This window comes from Sus scrofa, chromosome 18, assembly GCF_054392235.1.
Source record: "Sus scrofa isolate SSC_HxYL_T2T_F1_AM1 chromosome 18, Sscrofa_HxYL_maternal_Yorkshire_Landrace_v2.0, whole genome shotgun sequence".
Classification (NCBI taxonomy): domain Eukaryota; kingdom Metazoa; phylum Chordata; class Mammalia; order Artiodactyla; family Suidae; genus Sus; species Sus scrofa.
The window spans coordinates 38,672,609-38,698,963 of NC_139400.1; the positions used below are offsets into that span (position 1 = coordinate 38,672,609).

The following is a 26,355-nucleotide window of genomic DNA, read 5'->3' on the forward strand; positions in this document are numbered from 1 at the left end:
CCTTTATTTAGATTCATATATAAGTGATATTATATGATGTTTTCCTTTCACTTTCTAACTTCACTTAGCATGATAAGCTCTAGGTCCATCCGTGTTTCTGCAAATGGCATTATTTCATTCTTTTTATGGCTGAGTAATATTCTATTATATTTATGTACCACCCCTTTTTTATCCATGTCTCTGTTGATGGACATTTAGGTTGCTTCTATGTCTTAGCTATTGTAAATAGTGCTGCAGTGAACACTGGGGTGCATGTATCTTTTCAAAATACAATTTTCTCCAGATAGATGCCCAGAAGTAGGATTGCTGGATCATATGGTAATTTTGTTTTTAGTTTTTTGAGGGACCACCTTGCTGTTTTCCATAGTGGTTATACAAATTTACATTCACACCAAAAGTGTAAGAGGCTTCCCTTTTCTCTGCACCCTGTCCACCATTTTTCTGTGTTATAGAAATGAGACATTTGGGGCAAAGAGAAAGTGCAGCATTATACTTATTATTTTATTTAACGCTTTACTTACTAGAAGTTCAGTGTCATTATCCTTCAGAATAGTATCTTTCAGGTCCTCTTTTCTATTTTCTGAGACGATATAATGGGAGGCTAGTCTGTGGAATTAGGTGCAGTATTGCTCAAGACAAATAATTGGTCAGATGGGAACTGATAATTGTTATATGGCACAGTAGGTAGAATAATGCTGTCCTCAAAGATGTTCACATCCTAATCCCACAGCAAAAGGGACTTTACAGATGTGATTTAATTTTTTCAGCTTTATTGAGGCATGGTTGACAAATAAAATTGTATTATATATAAAGCATACAACATGGTGATTTGATATATGTATACATTATGAAAAGTGTCTAAACATCAAATCAGTTAACACATCCATCACCTCATGTATTTCTCTCCCTTTTTTTCTTTCTTTCCTTTTTTTTTTTTTTTTTTGGTGAGATCATTGTTCTATTCTCTTAGTGAATTTAAATTGTACAATGCAGTATTATCAACTATAGTCACCATTACGTAAGCTACTCAGACCTCATTCATTTTATAACTAGAAGTTTGTATCTTTTTACCAGCCTCTATTTATCCCACCCCTTGCCACTAGTAACCACTATATTATTCTCTGCTTCTATATGTTCAACATTTTTTTTTATTCCACATATGAGTGATACCATGCAGTATATGTCTAGTTTATTTCACTTAGTATAATGTCCTCCAGGTTCATTCATATTACACATGTCAGAATTTCCTTCTTTTTTAGGTTTGAATAGGTCAGAATCTATTGCCACTCTAATGGCTATCCATGTTACCAAACAAATGGGTCCATTCCCTAATTTCCAAGTGTGTTCTCCAAGTTTTCCTACCTCTTTGCTGATGCTTTTACTTTCTTTCCACCTGAAATATTCTCTTGTTATTCTGTTCAGACTATTTTCCAGCCAGAAGTTTTGCTTGTTTTTATAGATATACTGCTATCACTTTATTCTGCATTATAGTCATTTAGCCAAGAGAAAAATCACTTTTCTTAGTTTAGCTGTGGAAAACTGCATACCCATCCTGTGAACAAAGATTATAAGCATAAATGAGTCCCAAATCTAGTTACTGCCTAGAGCTGAGATGAGGAAATTAAATTTCAACTCATAAACAGTTGATGAACAGCCATTATCTTCAAGTTATAGGGATTGTAGGAGAGGAAATATGAAGAATGAAACCTGCCCCTAGGGAGCTCATAGTCCTATAGGTCTGACAAGTAAGGATACATATGAGCATACAAGGCAGTACATGATAAGGGCCATCATTGATATTAAATGGAAAGAATACGGCTTTGCCATTAGAAAGACCTGGATTATTTATATCACTGGTTACTTTACTGTTATCTTTGATTTCTTCATATTAACTTTTTTGGTGTTTCTGATTCTTTTTCTAAAAATTTTTTTTTAGCATAGCTGACTTACAATTTTGTGTTAGTTTCAGGTGTACAACAAAGCGAATCAGTTGTGCATATACATATATCCATTCCTTTTCAGATTCTTTTTCCATGTAGGTTATTACATAGTACTGAGTAGATTTTCCTGTGCTATATAGTATATCCTTGTTACTTACTTACTTTATATATAGTAGTGTGTATATGTTAATCTCACCTCCTAATTTATACCTCCCCTAGTGTTTCCCCTTTGGTAATCATAAGTTTGGTTTCAAAATTTTTGAGTCTATTTCTGTTTTGTGAATAAGTTCATTTGCATCACTTTTAATTCCACATATGTTATCATATTATATTTGCCTTTCTCTGTCTGGCTTACTTCACTTGGTATGATAATCTCTAGGTCCATCCATGTTTCTGCAAATAGAGTTACTTTATTCTTTTTTATGGCTGAGTAATATTCCATTGTATGAATGTACCACATCTTCTTTATCTGTTCCTCTGTCAATGGACATTTTGGTTGCTTCCACATCTTGGCTGTTGTGAATAGTGCTTCATTGAACACTGGGGTGCGTGTATCTTTTTGAATTATGGTTTTCTCTGGATAGATGCCCAGGAGTGAGATTGCTGGATCATATGTTAGTCCTATATTTAGTTTTTTAAGGAATCTTCATACTGTTCTCCATAGTGGTTGCACCAATAACCAACAGTGTAGGAGGGTTCCTTTTCTCCATACCCTATCTTCATATTAATTTTTATCTTAAAAAATGCAAGTTAATTTCTACTTTGCAAATTACTGTGAGGATTAAATGATAGGATTGTTTAGTTTGTTTATTGATTAATTTAACAAATAAATATGCTTTGTACATAACTGTATTAGACACGATTCAAAGTTCTGTTCATGTGTTTATGACTGAAATAAAGCCACAGTGCTTGTGGATCTTGAAATGTGGTAGAAGAGACATAGAATAAAATAAAAAGTCAGGAGAATGACTGAGGAGAGGAGGGAAACAAGAGGAAGACTATACCCAGCATCAGTGCACAGTTCCTGACATTGTGTGCTCACCAAACAGATTTAAATTCCTGTTTCTAAAAAAAGAATACCAGTTTATGAAGTTTGCCAAATATGATGAAGAGGTAATGTTTGATTTTTAAAGTTGAGGAAGATTTCAGCAGAAAGGAGTGGCAGGGAAAAGTACTGAAGCTGAGAGATGAGAATGTACATAGGCACAAAGATCCTAATGTGTGTGTGTTATTTCTAAGAAAGGGCATTATTTCTCTGCGAAATAATGTGACCCCACTTCACACCATGTCTGGGTTCCAAATTTGAGTCAGGAGCATTACCCTCACAGGGATTTGACCTGAAGTGGGAAGCCTTCTCTCCTTCAGGGATTCAGCCAATTGCCTCTGCTGCTTTTTATACTTCAGCCAGCTCTGAGAGTTTGGGCCAACTTTTTGACCCAGGAAAGTAGACCACCAGGCGAGCTCCTGGTAATCAAGTTTTATCTCTATTCCCTCTGTAACTTTCCTTCTTTTTCTTTCTTTTAAAATTTGGCTGTTGTTTCCAGTAGAATGAATCCCTTCTTGATTGTCAGAGATATTTGCCTACCTTGTTTTAATAATCTTAATTTGCTAGGTTCGAATTTCCAAGACAAATTCAGCTTGAGGGAAGAAAAGGGAGAGGTGGAATGGTGTGGGGTGCTGGAGGGAAGAGAGGGCGGGAGAGGGCAGGGATGTCTTTGGTTCACCACAGGATGTTCAGACTCTCTCACCAAAGGAAATGCAAACAAACAGCCAAGGCCTGTGTCGTGGGCTTAAGCCCACGGCTGTTTCTGAAGGGCAGGGGATTCCTAAATCCTGATGGGTGTGGCCTGCATGAATATGTGCAGGAACAGCCCAAACCTTAATTTTCAGTTCTTTGGAATTTTAAATTTTTGAAATAGGCTTTTTCTTTTTTTCCCTTGAGGATAAAGGATTCCTATCCTTCCTCATCTCTGATCAAATTTTACCACTTGAGCTTTTTTTTTTTTTCCTCAAGAGCAAGAAGCTGCTTTCCAGCTTTCTGAGCTGTTGAAGGTTCTGTCTTCCTTTTCACCCTTAATTTTTTGAAAGAGTTAATTATCTGTTCATGTTTCCTACACTATCTGACCATTTACTCATTTGCAGTCTGGTTCTTCCAGCAGTCTAGTTTCTGTTCTCATAAGTCTACTGAAATTGTTACCTCTTTATCAAAACCTATTTGCCAATTTTGATAACCTGCATCATCTGAATCCTGGTCACCTCTAGGTTTATTATGTTCTTTTGTGTTTTTTTTTTTTTAATCTACACATATATTTAGTAAATTTATTTGTTTTTTTCTCTCTTCATTGTCAAATATATGCATTTTTTGAGACTTTTCTAATTTTTTTTTTGAGATCTTTTTTCTCCTTTGGCATTTTTGTTTTTTTCCTGTTTCACTAGCTCTAATGTTTCTCTCAAACTCTAGGTCCAAATCTCTAATTACCTAATATACATTTTCATTCATATTCTCGCATCAACTTCTCAGTTTAGCACATCAAAGATGTGGCTCATTTTCTTCCTCTTATGCCTCCAATCAGGTGTCTAAACAAAAGCTTCATAATAAAATGCATTTCTTTCAAGCAATGTAGATGAAAAATAATACATGAAAGCAAGATATTCAGTTTTTCATTTGCTGGTGTTCTTCATTTTAAGTTTTATCCTGGTAATGTTTTTAAGGGAGTTTGGTACACATTTTTAAGAATAATTTTCAAAATGGGATCCATCACACTTTTCTAAACATAAGAATTCAAGCACATGAAATCCATTTCAAGAAGTTCCTTTAGAGGAGATACCCCATTTTAATACATTTATCATTCTATTATGAAGCCACACCACATCCCTTTACATGTGAAGTTTTTAAGTTCCTATCTGTCTTAGATTGAAAATTACTTTATACTTTTTATAAGTTCTCTTGTGAATGTCATAATTCTCTACACAGCATGGGGAAGACTATGGTCGTATAACTATTAAAAAAAATCTCCAATTAGTCTTCCCACTTACCAACACCTGATACTTTATTGCACAAACACCAGGTTTAGAAATTGTTTTTCTTCCTGAGTCTCCAACTGCTGCCCTGCCAGCTCTGAGCAAGGCTTGTGCAGCTAGTCACAGGCAGGGTTTCCTGTCAATAGGAGAGAGGAAGCAGTGCTTTTGGATGAACCCTCATTGTCCCAGCTGGAACAGTGATCACCAAGCAGTGATAAGGACCTTTTTCAGCCTACTTGATCTGCACAAATCTGACTAACCTTGTTAGGGAAGGGGAAAGAAGGGGCTGTCACAAATAGTGTTTGGAAAACTCTTCCTCAACCTCTCATATCCCAGTAACCAAAAAAAATCTAAAACACACAGAGTAAGATGATTCTTTTAAATAGTTAGAATGTTTATCTTGTTAAGGCTTGGGATCTTGTTGTTCTGCAAAGTGAATATAAAATTACACCATGGGTTCCCATCGTGGCTCAGTGGAAATGAATCTGACTAGTATCCATGAGAATGCAGGTTCTATCCCTGGCCCAGCTTAGTGGGTTAAGGATCCAGCATTGCCATGAGCTGTGGTGTAGGTCACAGACGCAACTGGGATCTGGTGTTGCTGAGGCTGTGGTGTAGGCTGGTAGCTACAGCTCCAATTGGACCCCTAGCCTGGGAACCTCGCATAGGCTGTGGGTGCAGCCCTAAAAAGGCAAAAAAAAAAAAAAAAGGAAAAGTGCTGTGTCACAGTCTCTTTTTGTTTCATCTTTACATCTTCCTCACTCTTTCCATCTCACTCTTGTTTGCTTCAATGGGTCTTACATCTAAAAGATGCTTCTTAAATGTTTGTTGACTTCATACAATGAAATACCTATCAGCTTGTCTTTCCTTCACCTATAATTTGACATAAGTGTGATATCTTCAAGTTATTTAAAAATTACTTTGATATGTTAAACCAAAACCATTATTCCCATTTTCTAGACAACAAAACTGAATCCTATAAAAGGCTAAATTATTGTGTGTGTGTGTATGTGTGTGTGTGTGTGTGTGTGAGTGTGTGAGATGGTGAGTCAGGGATCTAGGGAGTGAACTGGCTTGTATTAACAATAGTTTCTGACAGGCTATTGTTGCCAATGGCTTATGATACTAAAATAGAATGAAAAGACTCCCATAATTTAAATAACTTTCTTTGTAAGGGATATTAATTTAGGGATAAGCTAAGAGGAAAATTTAAGCAGCTAAAAGATGATTTTGGTGTGTCTTCCTTATCCAAAGGTTGACAGCTACCATGACTCCATTGTTCAAATGTATTCACATAGAACCTACCTCTGTGAGGTTTCATCCAAAATGCTCCCTATCGTGAAATTCTATTTAAAATGTATGAGGACTAAAATGGGCTCCTAAATCCAGGTGAACTGGAATTAAAAAATATTTTCCAAGAAACTATAGGAAAACAAAAAGCAAAACAAAAAACAAAAACAAAAATCCTATTTTAATTCTTAGAATCACTGTATTTTAAAACAAAATATTTTCATTATTTTCACATACAGTTCAGTATAGATTTGAGGGTTTTGGATTTAGGTAATCTGAGTTTCAGTTCCAGATGCAATATCTTGAAAATTTGTTTAATCACTCTAAGCTAAATGACATCATTTTTACAGTGCCACAATATAAATGAGCAAAAATATGTGATAAGCACGGCAATAGTAGTTGGTGTTTAAAAATAGTAGCCATTATAATTGTTCATACTTAATTTAATGCTTGCTATTGTTAATTTAATTATGCTTATTCTGTTTTTTAGTCAACAGTTTTACCTCTATTTCTAATGCCACCAACTTAGGTATTAACCTTGTTTTCACCAACAAATGTTATGCTCTAAATGAATATACTAGATGCCATTCATATTGACTGTGTGGGAATAGTACCTATTCATAAAAGAATGCTTTTCTCTTCTTGAAAAATCATAGAAATGTGTGATAGATGTGTGATCTTCTTTACTTCTGTTATTAACTGAGCATTCTTTACTTGAATTTATGTCATAAATAGCATCTTACTTATAGACTTCAGACATATTGTGTGTATGGGTATGTGTGTTTTAGGTAACCTGTAATGTAATAACATGTAGATATATGTATGCATGATATATGAAAGACTTAAGTAAGATGTGTTTGACTTGTTTATGTAAGATGTGTTTGATTTAACTCAAGTTTCTGGAATTTCCAGAAATACTTATAAGTGATCTAATATAACAAATGTGGTGTGATACCAGTATGACAGATTTCTTTAAAGCCAAAAACCGTCCTAAAAATATGCTACAAAAATAAGTATAACAGCATGTGAGGCAGAATTTTCAGTATGCATCTGGATAACATTCTAAATATGTTCTATAAGATATTCCAGAATATAGGGGCATGTATTTTCAAATTCATTTACACCTAAGAAATTAAAATGTTCAGAGCAAATAGTTAAGTTTTAAGTGGTTTTATAATGATGCTAACACAAAGCCATGAAAAGTGACACAAAATGATAGTATGGTATTTGGGAATATATGTTTGAAAATTCTATCATTTGTCAATAGATACCCATAAATCCCTATTAGGGATATATCTCAGTATCTGGTATAGCTCAGGGCAGGGTCAACTGGATTCTGTATTTCTACTGGCCTTCCTCCCCTACAACATTCTGGCCTATCTCATCCTTTCCCATCTCACTTGCACATAGTACAGGCTACTATGTTATCACCTCCAGGGAGTGACATTTATATTATATTTATGTATGCAAATGGAACCCCCTGAAGTTGTGCAATGCTCAGCATGTTAGCCATAGGCAGTAGTCCCTCCAAAAACTGGCTTATTTAAATACATTTCTTTTTTTTTTTTTTTTTTTTTTTTGTCTTTTGTCTTTTTGTTGTTGTTGTTGTTATTGTTGCTATTTCTTGGGCCGCTCCCGAGGCATATGGAGGTTCCCAGGCTAGGGGTCCAATCGGAGCTGTAGCCACTGGCCTACGCCAGAGCCACAGCAACGCGGGATCCGAGCCGTGTCTGCAACCTACACCACAGCTCACGGCAACGCCGGATCGTTAACCCACTGAGCAAGGGCAGGGATCGAACCCGCAACCTCATGGTTCCTAGTCGGATTCGTTAACCATTGTGCCACGACGGGAACTCCTAAATACATTTCTAAGAAAATAGCAGCTTAGGAGTCCAGACATATGATACAAATACTCTCTTTTTAAGTAATGTAGTTTAGTTTTTTTTTGGTTTTTTTTTGTTGTTGTTTTTTTTTTGGCAGGGTATACCATTATTAACCTTTGAGCCCTATTCCCATCTTGCTAAATCTACCTATACCTCCATATGTAAGTAGAGCAATTACACTGCTGACCACTTGACCTCTTTAACTATTGTCTTTTTATATTGTGACATATTTTTGAAAACCTATTTAATATGCAAAGGTTTTTGCATTTTTTTCTACTTCTCTTTGATTTTGGGTGATGAGGAGTATTCTACTGAAACCTCTTACTGTCTGTCATGATGAAAGACAGTATATACAATTAAAAAAAATCACTGTTCTTCATTTGGTTTGGCCAAAATGGTATTCTATCACTGACAGTAAAACTGTTTTGTGCTCTCAAGTTTTTCTATTAATAGTCCAATACTCATTTATTATTTATGCGTTGCCTAAAATCTTATTTTTACAAGTACAACCAATCAGAGAAATAGATTCTATAAATTTGGATTCATTGTATAAAGTAGACTATTAATACAATCATCTGTGGAGTAGAAGCCATAGGGCTAATTTTCTGATTTTCTTATTCTTACTGTATATTGACACTTAACAGCAGAGCATTCATTCTTCCAGATAAGCAGACTATTTATAGCCAAGAATTACTTGAGGTCAGGGACTCTGCTTTATTTATCTCAATTTCCTTAATGCCTAGCTAGCACAGTGCTTGGAGTGTAGTAAGCACTGGATTTGTGTTTGTCAAAGTTTAATATCCTTTTTTGGATCTATCCTCATTCCATTGTATATTTGAGATAGAACAAGGATATGTACAAAAAAGTATTTTGAATATAGATGTTGATTGTTTTTGTTTATGTGTTTATAAGGATATGTAAATTCCCTTTATTTTTCTACTAATAGAGTATTATGATAAGGTGGCACTCTTTTTATTTTTTGAACCATAGAAGTAAATTGAGCTAAAGCACTTGTTCAAGTGTATATTGAAATCTCAACAGGATATTGTTGTATTGAATTGTTACTGACATATTTTTAATCTTGTTATTTGAAATAGCACACATTATATATAGGCTTAAAAATATAATGTGCTATTTGAATATTAAGTGTTTGGCACTCAATAAATACCGGCTGTGCTCTTAATTTGAACATAAAGGGCACATGTAGCTCAGTTGATGATAAAACCAGCTAATTAGAAGCATTTATATTCCCATAATGAATATAAATGCAATGAATGAAAATGCAAAAAAAAAAAAAAAAAAAGAGGTAGCCTTATAGTGAGATACTGGAGGTGACACTACTTAAGTGAACGTAATACAAAATAACAGGCAGTCACTGCTAATGAGTTACCTAAAAGGAACATGCAGCGCTGAATGCCCGTGACAGGAACCAAACCACTGTTAGTTGGAGAGCTAGAGGACTGGGACTGCCCTGGATGTTGTGAAACTCCCTCAAAGAGGGAGACACCACATAAACATTGATAGAATGAATGAAATAATCATGTACTGCACTGTGATCTGTTACATAATGCTGTCTTATATTGGGTTGATAAATCAGTTTTGTCTTCAGAAAACATTTTCTGAAATCACACTATGATTTTGTCTGTCCATGTAATAAGTGCTTATATTCCATAAGATGCAAAGTATATTCCCTTAAGGATAACAGATTTACAATAGATATTATTTTGCTTAACTGTCAAGAGCCTATGACAGAGCACCTCTTGTCTCTCTTGCTTTGGACTATCCTTTAAGAAGTTAGGTTGCCTGTTGTGTGGAAAATAGCCTTTAGTGGCCCATGCTTTCTTTCATTGTAGGTGCTTTCATCACAGAATTTAAAAATGTTAGTTAACATCTGCACTAGCTAGTTGCATCTTCCATGGATCTGATTCTTGGGAAAATACTTAACTGGCTCACTCTTTTACTAGTGGCCTGCTATATTACTAGGCTACTTATTAGCCTGCTATAATCCAAGATTTTCCCTTTCGTGGGCATAGGATTGGCAACACAAAGAAAATGACTTTCTATGCCCTTTGTAGTTATCATTATGAATGTATTTTTATTTAGAAAGACTGAGAACTTTTAAAAGGATATTTTTTAGTAACTTACTCATAATTGCAGTCTAAAACAGAAGAGATGGACTGACAGGGAGCAGTGAATCTTCTGTCAAGAACATTCAAACAGATACTAAAGAGATAGGCTCTGAAAGATAGGGTTATTTCTTGAGTGAAGTCTGTGGTTATAAGCATGGTCTCTCTCTTTATGTTTCTGTGAAAGAGTTGACCTAAAATCTTTAGTTAGGGCATTATGAGAAATTGACCCCAAGAGAAAAATCTAAAAATTAGAACACTGTAACTCACATTTTCAAAAAGTCTTGTCAAGATGAGAATTCTGGAGAAGAATGAACAATGGCAGTCCTGCCTAAGCCATCCATGGCTTTTCTTCTTGGTGAAATGGACAGTGCTAATTCTGAGAGATTTAATTTTTAATCGTGGTGGCAGGAGGAGAGAATTTTTTTCAAAGGAAAGTTTTGGAGTGTTCATTTTTTCCCCATTAGGCAAAATAATAGGATTAACAGTTAAATTTTTAAGAGGAGACAATTTGGTGTGAGTTTGACAGTTTATATTTGGAATAGGGAAGTGATTTTTAGATACTACATCAAGAGACAAATAGCTCAATTTTCCCAGAAGCTGATGCCATTTTATTTGTTTCTTCTGCCATGGTAAAATATGAAAGTTTCTTTAGAAAGGTGAGGGATTGTGACCTAGGTTACCCATTAAATGTCAAGCAAAAAGTAAAACATACAGACTGAACTGAAGCACATAATTAATAAAAAGAGCAGTGTATGAAGACTCTGTTTTCTACTGCTGCCTAACAAATTGGCACAAACTCCATGGCTTAAAACAACATAAGGTCACTATCTCACAGTTTCTATGGGTTAGGAGTTCAGATATGGTTTAACTGGGTCCTCTTCTCAGTGTCACACAAGACGGCAGTTCTGATGTTGGCTGAAGCTTGAATTTCATCTGGGGTTAGTGTCCTCTTCTAAGCTAACTGATGGTTGGCAGAATTCAGCTCCTTAAGGACTGAAGCGCTCAGCTCAACTAATAAGCAAGTGGGAGGAGGATGATACAGTCCAGGAGTTGTCAAGGTGAAAAAAGTGGTCAGCAGAACATCATGGGCAGCATGTAAAAAGCAGTGGAGGAGCTGGTTAAAAGGGCTGAGTGATTCAGAGAGCAGCAGCAGATGCACATTGTCACTGGGTGTGATAGGTTGGAAATTATTCATGATCTTTGAGGTGGCAATTTAGAGCTGCTAAGAATTAATAAGCTAATGGTAACAGGAAATGAGGCTGGAAGACAAAAGAGATTCTTTCCAATGTCATCAAGTAGCCTACTCAATTGTAGCTATTTTTCAGATTAATACATTCTTCTGTCATTTTCAGACAAGAGGACACATGTAGTGGATATAACATTTTCACAGTTCATAGCTTGCTTCTTAAAAAAATTCATTTTTCTATAATGGAGTGTAATTCTAGTGCAAGTCTCCTTTCTACCTGGTGGTAGAAACATCAGTTATCTTTAAGTAAATTCTATGTGATGACTTCTTTCATTTTGAGTCTTTAACTTGGTCAAAGATGAGCTCAGGGACTTGCTCTGGAGATTCAGGTATACACGTGAGAGCCAGGCTTTTCTGTAGGGAGGGTGCATTTAGGCCTCAGCTGCTCTCTGACATGTACCGACATGGGCTGTAATGAAAATCATCTGGTTTGCTTATGGGTCTATTTCCACTACATTCACTCACATGCTGCCATCTTATAGACTCTACCATCAGATCCATGTAGATGGATCCCTGCTTCCCTCTGCTTTTTTTAACCCCTGTATACCAGACCCATCTGGTATGAATAGTTCACTCCCAGTCCCTTCCAACTTCCCCCAAGGAGCACAGAAAATTATCAGAGCTGTACTCAAGCTGCTGAGGGTTGGGACACAGTGATTTAGGATAGTGCTTTTCTGTCTTAAGTCTTCACTGCCCAGGCCTATCCTGTTGTCATTGCTACCTGATGGCTACCCTACATTCAGGAGTAGAAGGCATCTCTAAAGAGCTCATTGTCTCTTTGGGTTTTACCTCTTCCTGCAGATAGCCTCAAACATGTCTGACTATATTATCCACAATCAGCTCCATCCCCAACCTTTTTATTCAGCCTGATGGTGCAGGGTATCAGGCCCCTTCTCAGGACCTCAGGGATTTCAAGCTGTCTTCCATCCTCCACAGATCTCCTTCCAATCCCTTTATCTTGTTTTCAGAGACAGGGCTATATAGCTTTCGTATTTTTTTCTTTTAAGTCTATTTGTTCAGTGATATAAAATTTATGCTAGATTTAGTGTCCTCTAGAGATTAGTCTTTTGATTTCAAAATGCTTGACTTTCACAACAATGACCCCTGCTATGAGTTGCAAGAACTTATTTGGAGCTAAAGCCAAGAACTTGCCCCTGATTCTTCATGCAGCTGTGTTAGTCATGACTCAAGCCAGTGTGTGCAGCCCCTTTCATAAGGCAATGGTCTCAAGAAGTGTGTGGTGGGGGTGGGGAGTGGGTCAGGGTGGTGATGCCAAGGATTGGAGAATCTAGTATCTCAAATTCTTACCCTTAACACTTTTATGCAATATATGCAATTCAAATGTCTGCTGCTCTGTAAGAAAGCTTCCCTTGGACTCCTCCTTTGAGGAATTTTCAAAGAACCTGGGGCCTTTTAATTTAGAGAAAAGGAGCTTCTAGGAATTGTTGACAGGTGTTTCACTGAGCTGTTACTAGGTGAAAGAGCCACCAAAAAGAAGAAGGAAAGAAAATCTCGTGTTGAGTCCCTATTTTGTGTCAGTAGTTTTAGGCATTCTGCTTCTGTTATTAGAATATTCTTTATAAAAACCTTGTAAGTTTTATCACCCTATTTTTATAATAGAGAAACAGAGGCTAAGTTAAGCAACATATCTTAAGAGAAACAGTGAGGCAAAGTGGTCATTAACACAGTCTCTGGAGTCAGACTGTCTGATTTAAACCTGGCTCTGCCACTTATTAGCTGTGTGACACTGGACAATTTGTTTAACCTCTCTGTGCCTTGATTTTCTTAACTGTAAATAGGGGAAATGATAATACATACTCTTAGGGTTATTGTGAGAATTAATTGCTACTATATGCAAAGTAAGTGGAAGAGTGCCTGGTACTCAGCAAATGTTATAGAAAGGTTTTATACTATTATTATTGTTTTAAATTATTCAACCATAAAGCTATTAAGTAACAGAGCATGAATTTGAACATATATGAGTCTTACTGTTTTAAATAAAATGTATTACCGTACATAATTCAATACCATATAACAGTGAGGGAAGGCATCAGCTCAAAGCATCCTAGAAGATTTAGAAAATATTGCTGAATTTACTTAGTTTTCTGAAAAAGCTAAAAATTTTCTCCACGAATGTTTTTCAATTAAAAAAAAATTACTTTGTGGTATAATTTTCTTTTTTACTTTATATTGAGGGTGAAACATCAACTAGATTTTTCTCAAATGCTTCATATTTAAATAAGGAAAGATGAGCACAAGGAAGCCTACACAAGGATTCCTTAGACTGCTCATGCCATTTTCCCTGTGATTAAGTCTTAAGCTGTGAATACAACTATATGCTGAATCTTGTGAATCCTTTTATAGAGTCTCTAAACATTGAGTGATCTTGGGAATCCCAACACACCTTTGCAATGTTTTACATTTTTTTTTAAGAAACAGCAAAAAACATAAAAATAAAAAAGTGCAAATGTGCCATAACTGCAAATTTATAGGTTTTTCGTCACAGAGATTGTTCAAATATTATGTCCTCATTATTGCAAACAAAAGGGTCAATTCTTAGTTCTTTTTCCAATGTTGCAGTGGTAGTGTTTCATGGTCCCTAAAATATGACAGGACATCAGAAATATCTGGTTTCAATATAAATACCAAATGAAGAAAATGAAAAATTTAAAAAGAAATCCTGTTGTGTGAATGGTATAAATTTTAATCCAAATAAGGTTAAAAGTGGCCCTTTATAAATTCAGCCCAGAGGGGGGAAAATGTAGCTGGGCTGGTAAATGTGTAACAGCTGGCAAGCCTCTGTTGCCAGCTCTTATTTTAGATTACTCAGAGTCCTGGCTCTATGAAGTGTAACTCTGAATCTCAAAGAACCTTCAGAGGAGATATTTTGAAATTTCATTTCTTTTTCATTTTCTTGGGCTTATTAAGTTAGTAGATGCAAAAGGAAGTGTGACTTAAAAGAAGGTATGTATGATGATGAATAACAAATCAGAAAAGGGGAGAACTATAGCTCTCCTTGAAATGAGTTTTAAGCTGCTGCTTTCACATTACCAGTTAAACTATTGTGAAAACTTGCCGTTGACTAATTGCATGCTAGCTTATTTAGAAGAGAAAGTCTGAAAGCCAATTAAATAAATCTGAAACGGTTTTACTCCCTGAGCTGTCTCAAAGTACCTATTTATAAAGTATGCTGGGGCTTAGGATACATTTTTAAAATGTTAGTAACAGATTTCAAAATCCTATGAATTTTATGGTTATTTCATTGAAGGGATTAAAATGCGTTACGGATTTTGCTGTTCTAGAGAATAGAAATTCAAAATAAAAACTCAGTTTGCATAATGCAAAGGGCTGTCTCTAGTTGCAGACTGCTTCGGGCTTCTTGCCTGCAGTCTCTATTCCACCCCGTGTTAGTATTAATTATTATATTTTCACAGGACTGTATTGACAATGCCCAACTAACTTAATCTGACCTGAGTGTGAATAGAAAAGTTATTTTCTTTCTTTCTTTTTTTTTCTTTTTTTTTTTTTTTGGTCTTTTTGCCATCTCTTTGGGCAGCTCCTGCGGCACATGGAGGTTCCCAGGCGAGGGGTCGAATCGGAGCTGCAGCCACTGGCCTACGACAGAGCCACAGCAACGCGGGATCCGAGCCGCGTCTGCAACCTACACTACAGCTCACGGCAACGCCGAATCGTTAACCCACTGAGCAAGGGCAGGGATCGAACCCGCAACCTCATGGTTCCTAGTTGGATTCGTCAACCACTGCGCCATGACGGGAACTCCAGAAAAGTTATTTTCATTTTTAGTATAAAACATTTATACATTACTTTTTTAGTGTTTTGAAGTGTTAGGTATAACTCGTAAGAACCTATTTTATTGCCCTTGTTATACAATTAATTCAATCAGTCAAAGTATGACCACTGATTATTACCCAAAAAACCCATTTATGATCAATAATTTCCCCATGGGTGCATAGGATTCCACACATTTTTCCTAATCAATCAGAATTTTACCTTTATTTCCACGCCTTCCTACATTAAAATTCTTTTCCTCTTCCTTGAAACTTATGTCTTTCTGATCTCTATCTACATTTCATCTTGTGCTTTTCCCTAGCAGTTGACAGTGGAGTGTTTTAGATGTGCTTGATTGAAGAGCTATATTTTACTGAAACAATAGCTTTCTCTTTTGTATCCCCTCCCTAATTTCCTGGCTACTCTGAGGAAAAGCACTATCATTCTGGACACTTGGCTGGTACTCTGCTTTCTAAGTGTGTGTGATTCACCTATCATATCTAATTCTTTCGTTTCTGTTAATTTGCAGGAGAATGTACTTCATGCTTCCAGCAGCTTCATGGCTCTCCTGTTAACTCAGCTTCTCTCTCATTGACTGAGTACATACACCTTGCTTAAGAATTATTTTACATAAAAAATACATATTTTTTTTTCTTTTTCAGAAACTGATAAAATCAAGAGCAAATTACATAGATACACATGCTCCTTCTTTCTTTCTCATTTTATCATCTGTAGTCCTTCAGACAGGCTTATTGCTCTAGTCTAGTGAGCCCCAATCTTCAGTCATTTGAATAGGGCCTTCATGATTGTTGCTTTATGTGCATTCCTCCTTTACTGTTATTCACTTAATGATTTCATTTAAATCAACTCCTTAGCTGGGGCGACCTATTTCTAATTTAAATAAACTCACTACCTCTTGTACCTTTCTCTGATAATCTTTGTACAACTACAAAGTCAATGTCCTCATTATAACTTTCTAACATACATTGAATTAAATAGCATTTGAAATGTAAAATTAGCTTTCACAGATCTAGTCACACTAAAATTTATTGAACCTTGTGTGTAAATTATCCATTTATAATTTTGAGTCTTCCAATATTTTATTTCCCTTATTTGAACTCATTCAGGTGCTCATTCATGACCCTTTGTGCCTGGCTTAAGTCAGCTCCTCTGACCTCCCTCTATTGATTTTTTCAGCCTTTTTCCTTCTGCACTTCATATTTGCACACTACAGTATTCAAAGTTTCACTTATTTTCCAGTAGTTTAAAAGCTTTACACAAATATTTGTGGATTTTCTCCCCCGTCCCTCAGGCATTTTATTCTTTCTCAAAAGTCTGAGTTTCATGAGGGGAGAGATGATTACCTTTGAGTTTTATGATGTCTCTCCTCTACCTGACACAAGGCTCTATACCCTTATAGATTTCTAATGATACTAATAAGCTAATAGCTATATAATGGATGGATTAAAAAGGCCATAATGTTTGATCTTTATGTTTTTACAGCCTTAGGGAAATACAATCATTTCTCTGCTGTACAAATTAGGACTCCTTGATTTTTCAGGCCAGAGTAATAGCATATACAAAGGCATAAAGATAACAGAAACCATGGAGAGTTGAGAAAATGGAAAGAAGCTCAGAATATGAGAATGTGAGAGCAGGTGGAAAAAGATATTATTGAGGAGGTAAGCAGAGACCATGCCAGATAAGGCCTTGGGATTTACATTAAAGAGCCCAGATTTGATCCTAGGAGTCAGTGGTGAGCAACTGAAAGGTGACATGTCATATAGGGATGGATAGAAGGTGGTCACGTAGAAAAGAAAGAATGAAAAACAAGTTATGAGTCTCTGCAACAATCCAAGCAAGAGATGCTGCTGACCTGAATTAGGATAGTGGCTCTGAGAAGAAATCATGTGGACAGATTTGAAGATTCTTTAGGAGTTGGAATTGATAGGACTTAGTGATTAGTATATTGACATATGAGAAAGACTGAGTAGTTTAGAGAAACTACCATTTCTGTTTTTGACAGTGCATAGGTTGTTGTTCCATTCACTGAGCAGGGAACACAGGGAGAATGGCAGACTTGGGGAAGAAAACAAGTTCAGTGTTGTTCACATCAAAAGTGATTTGCTGGTGGTACCTACAGAGTGAGATATCCAAGCAGTACACTGTATGGGACCAGAGATCAGTAGGAAGGTATGGGCTTGAGATAAAGATTCAGTAATTTTCAGGATAGAGAGGTATTCACAGCTGAGGCATAGAAATAAATTTCCTAGGGAGAGTAGTAGGAGGTGTATGGAGAGGACTTTGACTGGACACCAAAGACCACAACACTGAGGGACAGTCCAAGAGAAGAGTGTAAGAAAGTGGAGCAGAAAGAGCCAAAGGTACAATGGGCATGATGGATGTGGAGTCACAGAGGAAAGAGGGTTGTTTTAAGAGGGAACTGTCAATAGGGAGGTCAAATAAGAGAGGGATTTGGAAGAGACAACTGGACCTGGCCATGTTCCAATTGTTAGTTAACTGTAGCAACAGAAGCTTCTTTGGGAATCAGGCCCACAGCATGGGAAAGCATCTACCCCATGATAACAGCATGTAAGGATTCTGTCTTTTTCAAGGTTCTCCAGAGAAATGGAACCAATGGGGGGGGGGGGTGTTTGTAAGTGATTGTAAGGAATTGGCTCATGGAATTTTGGAGGCAAGTAAGTCCTAGAAACCCAGGAAGAGCCAATGTTTTGGTTTGATTTCAAGTGCAGGAGAAAACCAATGTCCTTCTTCAGAGGTTATCAGGCCAGAAACTTTCTGTCTTTGTCAGATGAGGGTCAGACTTTTGTTTCATCAGCTGCAACCTAAAAATTCAGTCCATTTGGGGGAAGACCACTTTATTAGTTTCCTAGGGCTGTCACAAACTGAGTGACTTGAAACAGCAGAAGTTTATTCTCTTATGGTCTGAAAGCCGAAAGTCTGAAATCAAGGTGTAATTGAGACCATGTTCTCTCTGAATGCTCCATGGAAGAACCTTCCCCCTTGTCTCTTGCCAGGTTCTCATGGCTCTTGGTAATCCTTGGAGTTCCTTGCATGGTAGATGCACTTCCCTTTCTCATAAGGACACCAGTCTTTGGATTTGGGGCCTACGCTAATCCAGTATGACCTCATCTTAACTAATTATATCTGCAAAAACCCTATTTGAAATAAGTGAAAATGAGATTCTGTGTGGACATGAATTTAGGGAAGACACTGTTCATTTCATTAGTGGCTCTAATAAATATTCCAGTGAGTTCTGATGCAAGTGGTTCATAGATTACACTTTGAGAGACACTGAGCCTACACAGACTTTTTTTTTTTTTTTAATGTAAAGTTGGGGATTGGTTCAGGTAGAGGGATTTCTTTTTTTTTTTTCCCACTGTACAGCAAGGGGGTCAGGTTATCCTTACATGTATACATTACAATTACATTTTTTCCCCCACCCTTTCTTCTGTTGCAACATGAGTATCTAGACATAGTTCTCAGTGCTATTCAGCAGTATCTCCTTGTAAATCTATTCTAAGTTGTGTCTGATAAGCCCAAGCTCCCGATCCCTCCCACTCCCTCCCCCTCCCATCAGGCAGCCACAAGTCTCTTCTCCAAGTCCATGATTTTCTTTTCTGAGGAGATGTTCATTTGTGCTGGATATTAGATTCCAGTTATAAGTGATATCATATGGTATTTGTCTTTGTCTTTCTGGCTCATTTCACTCAGTATGAGATTCTCTAGCTCCATCCATGTTGCTGCAAATGGCATTCTTTTGTTCTTTTTTTTGGCTGAGTAGTATTCCATTGTGTATATATACCACCTCTTCCGAATCCAATCATCTGTCGATGGACATTTGGGTTGTTTCCATGTCCTGGCTATTGTGAATAGTGCTGCAATGAACATGCGGGTGCATGTGTCTCTTTTAAGTAGAGTTTTGTCCGGATAGATGCCCAAGAGTGGGATTGCGAGGTCATATGGAAGTTCTATGTATAGATTTCTAAGGTATCTCCAAACTGTCCTCCATAGTGGCTGTACCAGTTTACATTCCCACCAACAGTGCAGGAGGGTTCTCTTTTCTCCACAGCCCCTCCAGCACTTGTTATTTGTGGATTTATTGATGATGGCCATTCTGACTGGTGTGAGGTGGTATCTCATGGTAGTTTTGATTTGCATTTCTCTTATAATCAGCGATGTTGAGCATTTTTTCATGTGTTTGTTGGCCATCTGTATATCTTCTTTGGAGAAATGTCTATTCAGGTCTTTTGCCCACTTTTCCATTGATTGATTGGTTTTTTTGCTGTTGAGTTGTATAAGTTGTTTATATATTCTAGAGATTAAGCCCTTGTCAGTTGCATCATTTGAAACTATTTTCTCCCATTCTGTAAGTTGTCTTTTTGTTTTCTTTTTGGTTTCCTTTGCTGTGCAAAAGCTTTTCAGTTTGATGAGGTCCCATGGGTTTATTTTTGCTCTAATTTCTATTGCTTCGGGAGACTGACCTGAGAAAATATTCATGATGTTGATGTCAGAGAGTGTTTTGCCTATGTTTTCTTCTAGGAGTTTGATGGTGTCCTGTCGTATATTTAAGTCTTTCAGCCATTTTGAGTTTATTTTTGTGCATGGTGTGAGGGTGTGTTCTAATTTCATTGCTTTGCATGCAGCTGTCCAGGTTTCCCAGCAATGCTTGCTGAATAGACTTTCTTTTTCCCATTTTATGTTCTTGCCTCCCTTGTCAAAGATGAATTGACCATAGGTGTCAGGGTTTATTTCCAGATTCTCTGTTCTGTTCCATTGGTCTATATGTCTGTTTTGGTACCAGTATCACACTGTTTTGATAACTGTGGCTTTGTAGTATTTCTTGAAGTCTGGGAGAGTTATGCCTCCTGCTTGGTTTTTGTTTCTCAGGATTGCTTTGGCAATTCTGGGTCTTTTGTTGTTCCATATAAATGTTTGGATTGTTTGTTCTAGTTCTGTGAAAAATGTCATGGGTAATTTGATAGGGATTGCATTGAATCCGTAGATTGCTTTGGGTAGTATGGCCATTTTTACAATATTGATTTTCCCAATCCAGGAACATGGAATATCTTTCCATTTCTTTACATCTTCTTTGATTTCTTTGATTAAAGTTTTATAGTTCTCGGCATATAGGTCCTTTACCTCCTTGGTCAGGTGTATTCCGAGGTATTTGATTTTGTGAGGTACAATTTTAAAAGGTATCGTATTTTTGTATTCCTTTTCTAATGTTTCATTGCTGGTATACAGAAATGCAACTGACTTCTGAATGTTAATCTTATATCCTGCTACTTTGCTGAATTTGGTAGAGGGATTTCTGAAAGCTTAAATCCTACTGTGACTGATCTTAAGGGCCAGGCACTGATAAAGGTATCATTTAATCTGGATTTTAAAATAGCATCAGCTTGGGAGTTCCTGTTGTGGCTCAGCGGGTTATGAACCTGACTAGTATCCGTGAGGATGTGGGTTCAACCCCTGGTCTTGCTCAGTAAGTTAAGGATCTGGTGTTGCTGCAAGATGCAGCATAGGTCACAGATATGGCTCAGACCCCTTGCTGCTGTGGCTGTGGTGTAAGCTGGCATCTGCAGCTCTGATTTGACCTCTAGCCTCAGAACTTTCGTATGCTCTGGGCGTGGCCCTAATAAGAAAAATAAAACAAAACAAAACAAAAAAGGAAATGATATTTTTCCTTTTATGCATATGATAGCTACAAATTAATAAAACTTCCAAGCTTATGTAAGTAAGTTCAGAAACAAAAGACAATTATATTCAAAGATGGGAAATGCTTGGCAGCCATCCCACCTCTTATCTTCCCAGGCTCATGGCACATATTACTCATTGATCATGGCAAGAGGCAGCCTCAGACCTCTCCTCAAACAGTGCTCTAGGGAGCCACAGTTAGTCAGTCAGGGATGGCTAAGGGAGCAGACCTATGTATCACAAACAAATAAATATAGAATGTGACATTTTATCATCTGTAAGTCTCTCCTATCTGTATCTATAAACCAAGGTGGATCACCTATATACAAACTAAGTGAAGAAAATTAGCCCTTAATTTGTAAGAAAGCAGAAGGAGGGATGAGATCATCCAAAAGTTATTTTAATTTTTCTGTGTCCTTTTGGACCTATGGAACCAGAGGAAACATGTCACTGTATGAAGCAATTAGTTTTGGAAAGGGAAGTTAGCAAGGATTTCAGTCTTAGGAATTCCTTCCTACAGGAAATGTGGCCTTGCATACTTAAGGGCTGGGCTACTCAGAGGAAGTCTGCTGTTGTGTTTCCATATGCCAGAGAAGCAAACCTTCTATGGAAGACCCAGACACAGGCTAGCTAAGAATAGAAATGGTCTGTGTGGCAGTGAAGCTGAAAATATTTTCTTCTTATGCATTTTTTATTCCATTTTAGGGATGCCTCCCCTCTGTAAAATATACATTCTTGATTGTGTCACTTGTGACTTATTGACAAGCATTAGAAATTGAAAACAGCTACTAAATTTGAAAATATTTTTGTATATGTTGGAAAGGAGTAGGGTAAGCTTACTAGTAAAAGAATGTAATATTTGATCAATATCAAAATACAAAAGAAACAAGCAAGCCGTAATTTCAATGTATTAAACCTATAAGTTTCACAAAGAGTTACATGCTTTCTCATTGGGCATCCGGTAATACTCCTAGCATGCCTAGCATAACATAAACTCTCTGTCTTAGCTTGGGACACCATGAAAAACATACTATAAGACTCAGTGGCTTAAACAACAGATGTTTATTTTCTCACAGTCTGAAGGCTGGGAGTCTGAGATCAGGATGCCAGCATGGTTGGCTTCTGTGAAAGTGCTATTCCTGGCTTGTAGATGGCTACCCTCTTTCTGTGCCCTTATATGTCCTTTGCACTGGAGAGAGCAAGAGGTCTCTCTCTTCCTGTTTTTATAAGACCACTAATCCTATTATGAGGGCCCCACCCTCATGACCTCATTTAACCCAAATTACACTCTTATTATTATTTTTTTTTTTAATTTTTTTAAAGTGCTGCTGCTGTGGCATATGGAAGTTCCCAGGCTAGGGGTCTAATCAGAGCTACAGCTGCCAGCTTAGCTTATACCACAGCCAGCCACACCGGATCCAAGCCATAACTATAACCAACACCACAGCTTGTGGCAATGCCAGGTCCTTAGACTCACTGAACAAGGCCAGGTATCGAACCCACATCCTCCTGGATACTAGTTGGGTTTGTTTCTGCTGAGCCACAACTGAAACTCCTAATTACTCTCTTAACACTCCATCTTCAAATACAATCACACTGGTTGTTAGGGCTTCAACATATGAATTGTAGGGCAGGCATAGACTATAAAACTCTTAAGGATGACTGCTGATTGATTGATCTTAAAAAAACTTGAAGTACTAAAATCCTAACAATGAATTTGAGAAATATGTGAGATTTTCTATAAAGAAAATGTAAGAATGATAAGGCAAACTATTGGAATTTTAAGAGTACTTTAAGAGTAGAGCAAGTTGATCAGATGTAAAAGTCCACAAACAAAAATCAGTAATTTTTTTTATATTACCAGTACTCAATTAGAAAACATGATGATTAAAGGGATCATTTATAATAGCAACAGAGCCCATTTTATGCATAGAAATAAACAGGAAATGTGTGATATTTTTATGAAAAGAGTGTTTAAAAATCCTACATTAATAAAGTGTTATTCCCTGTTTCTCAGTGGGAAGACTCAACATTGTAAATATGTTGACAACCTGGGTCTCAGTATGTATGAAAGAAAGAACAGCAATGTTTAGCAAGTTACATTTTTAAAAAAGAGAATGATGGAATTTCATCTATACTAATAATCAACATAGTAAAAGATGATTTAAACAGTATGTTTTGGCAAGGAATAGGCAAACATATTAATAGAAAAACTAGAATGGAAACCTCAGGAATATAGTTTATATAAAGATGTCATCTCTAATCAGTAAAAAGTATTTAAGACTTATCAATTAATTACATTATGACAATTGGCTCTTCTTTGGGGGAAAATTAAACTCATAGTTCATATGATAAGCAAAAATACATTTTGGAGAGATTAATGAGAATAAATGTTAAGAAAAATTATAAAAGTAATTTTAAGAAAATATAGAAAAAATTTTATAACACTGGGAATTGGGAAAGCTTTCTTCCTTTCTTCCTTTCTTCCTTCCTTCCTTCCTTCCTTCCTTCCTTCCTTCCTTTCTTTCTTTCTTTCTTTCTTTCTTTCTTTCTTTCTTTCTTTCTTTCTTTCTTTCTCTCTCTCTCTTTCTTTCTCTTTCTTTCTTTCTTCCTTTCTTTCTTTCCTTCTTTCTTTTTTAAATCTTTTTAGGGTTGCACCCATGGCATATGGAAGTTCCCAGCCTAGGGGTCAAATCAGAGCTATAGTTGTCTGCCTACGCCACACCCACAGCAACACTGATTCTGAGCCATGTCTGTGACCCACCCAGCAGCTCATGGCAATGCTGGATCATTTAATCCACTGAGAAAGGCCAGGGATTGAACCTGAATCTTCATAGTTACTAATTGGGTTTGTTACCACTGAGCCATAATTGGAACTCAGGGGAAAGCTTTCTTAATACACAAAACTCATGTCATACAAGAAATTATAACAATCTCATAAAAGCAAAAACCTTCTGTGAGACAATAATAAAAAGAAGTTAAATCATAAGCTATAGATGTGGGGAAAAATTTGCAATAGAATAAAAGATTCACAATATATAAATAGTGCCTACATATAAATATATAAAACACAACCAGATAGAAGATAGACAAAGATACAAAGGATCATTTACAGAAGAGATGCATATGATATACACATAAAGCTCAGCATATATAAATTAGACAGTATTTACCAACATTTAAAGTAAACCTAATTTTGACCTTGCAATCTACTTCTAGGAATCTGTTTCACCAAAATACTCCCTCATAGTCAGTAATTTACAAGTATATTCTCTTCTATAATAATAATAAACAGTAGAAATAATTATCAACAAAGGAGAAAGTCATGAATTTCCAGAACATTCCATTATTATAAAGAATCAGATATGTATATATTAAGTTAGAAAAATTTTTAAGATCCAAGTATAAAGAAGTTGCCATAGCATAATTGAATCATACGTAAATGTATATGACCAATATATGTACTTTTTGTCTGTTTTTAAAATTTCATTTGCCTTTGTATGGATTGATTATTTTACTGTGAGAACTTATTTGTGTGTTCCTTGTTTAACTGAAAAAAAAAATTTTTTTTAAATCAAAGAGAGTGTTCAGGGAAGACCAGGCCTAGTGGCTCAAACTCTTCTTTACATGATAGAGAGTTGCTTCAAGAAGGGTGTGAGAAGCACATGTCTGTCACTAACAGGGTTTGGGCCTCTCTGTACTTAACATTTTCTCTTGACTTCTGGCTTTGCTATCAGTTTTCATTTTCTGGTGGGTGTTGAAATGGACATAAAAGGAAATTCTTTATGAATGTTCAGATACTTATTATGCAAAATTGCATTGTTGAAGGGTTTTAGATATGATCTAACGCACCCCCCAGGTTTTACATGGAATCTTGATTTCCGATATAGCCAGGAAATGTTAATGGGAACTTCACATTTCTCATGCTTGAGTCACATCCCCTTATCTAGAAACCAGGGGGAACTTTACCACTGAAAACCCAAATAGGGTGGTACCACTCCCCCAGCTTTCAAGTCAACAATGTAAGAAAACAAAAAAGATAATTTCATTCAAAAGAATAAAAATTAATACATATTTTTTCAGCAAACAGAAGAATACTGCGATGCTGCCTGATGACTCATACAAAGTGATTCCCAATGTTACTTCAGTTCTCTGTATTAGTACCTTTTAATCCATAAATTCTGCCATTATCACCTTCCATCAACTCTGCCCTTCACTAGCCTGGTTGGCTTATCTCCATTGCTCAAATCACTATAGAGGGGTAGTAGACCAGATTAGTATGTTTAAGCCATGTCATATTCTCTTAAGTCTTCCTGTATGTTCCCAAGAACCCTCAAGAAACTCACTTGTCTCCTTAGATATTGACAAGGAAAGGCCAGAAATCTCTTCTTCCAATGTGGTTGTTTCTGTTTTTAGAGACTGCACTGCTTTGGCAGTAATGTGCCCAATAACTTTGCTGGGAGGCTATCTGATTTGCATCCAGCAAAACATCCTCTGTGCATTCAAATGTGTGTCTTTATAAAGAGGCCACTTCCCCACTTTTATGACTCCACTGTCCCCTGGCCTGTGCTTGAATGGACTAAAGCACCATCTATAAGATCAAATAGACTTATTTACCCTCCTGGGCTCTTGAATTGCTCTCATTTTGTTCTCAAATGAAGAATTTGCATAGCACAAAGGTCATTGGGAAGCCATGATTCTTCTCTGGAGCTCCAAATTGGCTTCCCCCCACAATGGGGGCCTGTGTTCCATTCTGATTTATTTGTGATTTCCAAATTATAGCCCAGACCCTCAAGACACAAGGAAGTTAGAAGAATGAGTACTCTAACATCTCTCACCATCCAGATATTTGTAGAACATGCACAAGAACCTTGGATTCCAGGACCTAAAGCCAGTGTAATAAATTTATAACTTAAAAGCATTTCTATTTTAAAATTTTTTATGTGAAAATGAAAGTAATCATGATGGAAATTATTGCTTTTTTTCTAAGTTCTTTAATATTATCTTTACATGTTTACAATGGAAGGAAATGATCCTACTGGCTGCCAGTGAATGAAGGAACAGAGTAGAGCTGATGAAATCAGATCTAATATTCAGCAAAATCTTCTATAGTCTTGTTTGTTTGATGTGGTGTCTCTTGGGCCTACGGAAATACACCTTCTGTTTATGCATCCAAATGTTCCTTTTATCTTCAGATAAAAGTGTACAGGGGAAGTTGCCAAAATTAGTCCACTTTTTGGGCCCAGGCCACAGTTAAACTTAGATGTAAAAGAGATCAAAGCATTTCCATTCTGATCCAAATAACTATAGCCCAGCAGTTTAGCTGGTGGCAGTATAAA

The 26,355-nt window shown here is 36.6% G+C and overlaps 1 protein-coding gene across 5 annotated transcripts in view; it reads left to right on the top strand.

The window, feature by feature from the left end:
- The window catches only part of TFEC (transcription factor EC), a 631,163-nt gene that overhangs the window by 235,473 nt on the left and 369,335 nt on the right, over positions 1-26,355 (top strand). The window contains exon 1 of one of the 5 annotated variants that reach the window (XM_085006040.1): positions 14,338-14,473. The exons of the other annotated variants lie outside the window; for them this stretch is intronic. The gene's annotated coding sequence lies outside the window, so the exon portion shown is untranslated. Of the gene's footprint in view, positions 1-14,337; positions 14,474-26,355 lie in introns of those variants that run through there. 5 annotated transcript variants of the gene reach the window in all.